The 5,463-nt window shown below is 39.1% G+C and overlaps 1 protein-coding gene across 1 annotated transcript in view; it reads left to right on the top strand.

Moving 5' to 3' along the window:
- Window positions 1-3,432: 3,432 nt before the first annotated feature.
- Rbbp8 (RB binding protein 8, endonuclease) overlaps window positions 3,433-5,463 on the top strand; it is a 110,410-nt gene continuing 108,379 nt past the window's right edge. Inside the window, exon 1 of the mRNA XM_029472024.1 lies at window positions 3,433-3,681. The gene's annotated coding sequence lies outside the window, so the exon portion shown is untranslated. The remainder of the gene's footprint in view (window positions 3,682-5,463) is intronic.

The following is a 5,463-nucleotide window of genomic DNA, read 5'->3' on the forward strand; positions in this document are numbered from 1 at the left end:
AAAATAAACCTTCATTAAATTAGATTCTTCTTTAATAAAATTATACATATAATATATAATAAAATTGTACATATAGCAAAAATTGTTTTAAAGTGAATTTGTTTATGATTTATTGTCAGTAAATGTTTGGTTGGCATACCTACTGTATATTTTTAGGTACCCAAACTGATGTAAATATTTCTCAGTTAAAAGGGTGCTGTGAACAGCCATTGCTGTACATTGAGCTCCACAGAGACAACACCGGGGCAAACAAGAGCCAGACAGGCACTGGGCAACTCTGTGCCTCTCGAAGGAAAATCAACTAAACGTGGGCAAAGGAGATCCTAAGAAGCCGAGAGGCAAAATGTCCTCAGTGCATTCATTGTGCAAACCTGCCTGGAGGAGCACAAGAAGAAGCACCCAGATGCTTCAACTTCTCAGAGTTCTCCAAGAAGTGCTCAGCGAGGTGGAAGACCATGTCTGCTAAAGAAAAATTTGAAGGGAAATTTGAAGATATGGCAAAGGCTGACAAGGCTTGTTTATAAGAGAGAAATGAAAACCTACATCTCCCCCAAAGCGGAGACCAAGAATAAGTTCAAGGACCCCAATGCACCCAAGAGGCCTCCTTCAGCCTTCTTGTTCTGTTCTGAGAACCACCCCAAAATCAAAGGTGAGCATCCTGGCTTATCCATTGGTGATGTTGCAAAGAAACAAAGAGCAATGTGAAACTGCAGCAGATGATGAACAGCCCTATAAGAAGGGTGCCAAGCTGAAGGAGAAGTATGAGAATATTGCTGCCTACAGAGCGAAAGGAAAACCTGATGCAGCGAGAAAGGGGGTGGTCAAGGCTGAAAAGAGCAAGAAAAAGAAGGAAGAGGAAGATGATGAAGAGGATGAGGAAGAGGAGGAGGAAGATGAACGTGAAGAAGAAGATGATGATGACTAAGTTGGTTCTAGTGCAATTTTTTCTTTGTCTATAAAGCATCTAATCCCCCTGTACACAACTCATCCCTTTTAAAGAAAAAAATCTGAAATGTAAGTCTGTGTAATATTTGTCTTTAAACTGTACAGTGTCTTTTTTTTTGTATAGTAAACACACTACCGAATGTGTCTTTAGATAGCCCAGTCCTGGTGGTATTTTCAATAGCCACTAACCTTGCCTGACACAGTCTGGGGGTTATAAATTGGCATGGAAATTTAAAGGTTCCTGTTGGTGCACAGCACAAATTAGTTATATATGGGGTCAGTAGTTTGGTTTTATTTTTCCTTTTGGTTTTATTTTTAAGGGTTTTTTTTTTCATCATCAGTTGTCTCTGATGCAGCTTATATGAAGATAATAGTTGTTCTGTTAACTGAATACCACTCTGTAATTGCAAAAAAAAAAAAAAAAGTGGCTGTTTTGTTGGCATTCTGAATGCTTCTAAGTAAATACAATTTTTTTTATTTAAAAAAAAAAGAGGGGGGTGTTGTGAGTAGACAAAGTTTATGAAACCCAGCTTGAGGCTGGAGACAGCTCAGTAAGGTCGAGCACTTGCTATGCAAGCATGAGGAGCACGGTGCATGTCCCAGCACCATACAGAAGGCCAGGCACAGCTATGCATATATGTGTCTATGCCCCGAGCACTGTCCAGGGAGAGCAGGAAGGTAAGCTGGCCACCAGCCTAGCTCCAGGTTCAGTGAGAGGTCCCTCTCTCAATGGAATAAGACAAAAAATGATAAACAGTGCAAGGCACAATGGGGGGGGGGGAAGAGACTTTAAGAGATTTTAGAAGGAGCCCTGCTCTAAACAGTTTTCTGTGACATTTTCACTGTTCTCACGGTGCCTGCTCTCTTCCCTAGGATTCCACCTTCCTGTTATAATTATAGTCCTTACAAAGTCTGATTCACAGAATACTTACTCTTGGAGGTTTTCCTGGCATCTAGCAATGCCGTTTCTGAATAGACAGTCACTTACAACATTTATTAAGCATTTCAAAATGTCAGTCATTGTTCCAGACACTGGAGTTTGGAAAAGTAAAGTGACTTTGTGACTTTACTAATCAGGATGAGAACAGTCCTTGAAGTTGGTCATGGCAGCTCATGAAATCCCAGCACTAGGAAGCCTGAAGCAGGACTCTTATGAGTTCAAGGCCATGCAGTCTGAGAGTGAGTATCAGGGCAGTCTAAATTATTCAGTGAAATTTGTGTTCCAGAAACATACATATGTACGTATGTATGTATGTATGTACGTACGTATGTATGTATGCACACACACAGGTTATTTTTTTGCCTCGGAGAGTAGAGCACAGCTGTAATCCCCACACTTGGAATGTGGAGGCAAGAGGAATAGGGGCTTAGTCAGCCTCCTACAAAACAAAAACTAAAGCCAGCCTGGGCTACATGAGACCGGTTTTAAAAAGAGAAGTAGGAGAGTGGGGGATCAAGGGAGGAGAAGGGAGGGGAGTGCCAGGGCATGGAGTCTGAGCCTATGGGCTCTCTAACTCTGTTTTAAATAGTGCCTCAGATGGATGATGCTTACGCAGAAAAGAGAATCACTGCCTCGGTAGCAAACACTGTTACATATGCATGTGTTGTGAGTAAGAACCCACTTCATCTTGATAAAAAGGATATAAAATAAAATCTCTATCAAAATGTAGTCCCAGTGCCTCCTTCCAAACGTGCACTGGACGTGCTTAATTAACACTTTGACATCATTCCTTATCTCTCCTTAAAACTGACTTTCCCACCATTTACCTGAAATTGGCACAGTTCCTGGAACATACTAGATATCAGTAATTGGTGTTGAAATGTTTTATATCTAAAGTAAAACGTTTCTAAATTCTCTCTGTGTGGCAGCAGGCTTTCTAATTCTAGACTCCGGAATGCTGTGAATATCAGTAGAGAACAAGAAAGACAACCTAGGCAGATGTTTGGTCAACCTACACCTGTTTCTCTCCCTCTGGTAATGTTTCCTTCTAGCTCCCAGGGTAACTACCCTTGCAGGGAATAGTAAATTCATTCCTCAAAGCTAAAGCAGAAAATAAACCTAGATGGGTGAGTGGAAAGGGTCAGGCATTATGGGATTCTTCTTCAGAGTAGATAATCTTTAATTCAGAGTAGAAGCTTTAATTGGCACAGAGCCCTAGAATACATTTTGAAACACATTACCTACTTCTGAGGATAACAGACCACCTGCTTACACGTCTCTACTGGCAGAAGCTTCTAACAATGGACTCTTGCTGTACCTGGCACGTAGCTACTCCTCCCACTAGAACTGAATTATTTTGCTGGAGGCTACAACATTCTGAGTAGTTTGTTGGGAGTTGATGGGAGGTGGGACTTAGCAGAGCTGAGCCGCTGCAGCATGTTGGGCTAGCCTTTGATGCAGACTGGTTGGACAGGTTCTGGATCTACAGAAGAACCAGTTTAACTGGCCTGTTATGCCAACATATTCTGGTTTGATTCCATGTTCCACAGACGGTAGAAAACCTGCCTGGCGAGTTCAATGAAAGGCATATTAGGTTATCCATTGCACACGGTATATAGCTTAGATGCAGCTGAGCTCTGCCACATCGCAGCAGTGTCTAGCAAACTCTGGTGTGGTCCAGAGAAGTGGCAGACACTCATCTAACATCTAAGTTCATAGCGTCAAGTAAAGACAGTGGTGACCCTCTGACCAGGTACTGCTGACCAGGGACAGGCATTGTCTAAATAAATTGAAGGGTAAGTTCATATTTTTTATATCTTCCATTTTTTAAATGCATCTTTGAAAGATTAAATGATGTTTAAGAAGATATATATTTTTAAATAGCAGCATAAAATAACTGCATTATACCTTTCTGAAAAGCTGGGTGAATATTGTTTTATGAAGTTGCATCTATGTTCATTTGATTTGTTGAGATAAACTACATATTTTTCTATACTTTTTTGTAAGTTAGTTATAAGTATTGTCATTTTAAAAGCCAAGTCGAATAACTCTGCTAAATATATCTCACTTATTAATGAATCATCTTCAGCCATCTATTTCTTTGATAATATACACTATTATGTTTTACAGGCTGTTGCTACATGGTAACAATTTCATATGGTAAATCTAATTGTGAATAAAATAACACTTGTTTCTTTAAGGCAAGAGAGAAAAGGCTTTGTACTACTTGGTGATCCTAAGTACTTGAGAGGAACAATTCCCAGCAAGATTTGAGGAGTGAGGAAAACAAAGACTGTGGAATCTGGTAACTGATTAATGATTGGGCTCAAAAGCACTTGCTGAGCTGAACAGAAAGGAATGAAGACAGGTTGTGTCATGCCTGTTAGGTCTGAAACCTTTTTATGTTACAGGACCCATGATCTTCCTTTCACTTACATTCTGAAGTGGGTCTTTCACCTCTCTTTCATGAATCCAATTACCTTCTGTGCAGTTTGCCATTTAGACTGCCATAAGCAGTCTTGTAGATTTACATTAGCACAGCACATATCCTGTCAGTCACCTACGGATAGTCTGAGTGCACGCATCCTCTGGGGAGTTTATTGCAACAGCTGACATTTTGATTTATCAGGGAACTTGTAAAGCTTCAGGATTTCTGTTGAGTACTTTCCTGTCAGGAGAGCCCTGTCGGTTATCTTGACAGGAGGAGTGAACCTTTGCATTGTTCTTAGTATCTCTAGTTTATGGCTATGTTCAAACATAAAAGACCGTAACACTGCAGTATGTATGTTAATATATACTACAAACAGGGGATGCTTAGATGAGATTTCCACTTTTATAGAGAAAACCTTTAGATGTTCCTTAGTCCTGCTTCTAGACAGTTCTGCACAAGCTTTCTGGAAATTCTGTTAAACTGTAAAGCTCTGCAGCATGCTGCCATGGGAATGTGCCAATTCAGCAAAGCAAGATGACTCTTACTCGACAAAGGTAAATTTTCCAAGTCTGAGGTAATATGAGTCAAAACATTTTGAATTTTCTGAATTTTCTCTTTTCAGTTAGTTCTGGACGTACAATATGCATTCAGAGTATATCATGGTGTTTCTATATAAAGGTGTGTGCCACCATGCTATTTTGTTGCATATTGTAATTAAAAACTGTAAACTATACTGTTTAAAATTCAGGGATTTTTATGTTAATGGTTTTTGAAGAAAGCTATTAAGGAACCAAATACATGCTTTATGCAAAAATCTCTGCCTAAAATTTCAAGCCCAATTCTACATTTTGGAATAAAATTCTGTAATTTTCATTTAATTGAACTTTTACCCCAATTAGCTATTTTGGATAGCTGAAGACTGACAAAGATATTATGAATAAAAAAATGAACTAGAATATTTAGAACTTTACAGTTTATTGTATTAAAGACAAGTGGCTTTAAAAGTAACCAGAAAAATGTATTTTAGACCTTATATATTACTGATAAATGAATCCAACTAAAGCCATGAACACTATCAGAAAAAAATTTCAAATGCACATGTTCAATACTAAAGCATTACCATCTTTAAAAGCAGCTGTGTACTACT

This window comes from Mus caroli, chromosome 18 (genome assembly GCF_900094665.2).
Source record: "Mus caroli chromosome 18, CAROLI_EIJ_v1.1, whole genome shotgun sequence".
In the NCBI taxonomy this organism is placed as follows: domain Eukaryota; kingdom Metazoa; phylum Chordata; class Mammalia; order Rodentia; family Muridae; genus Mus; species Mus caroli.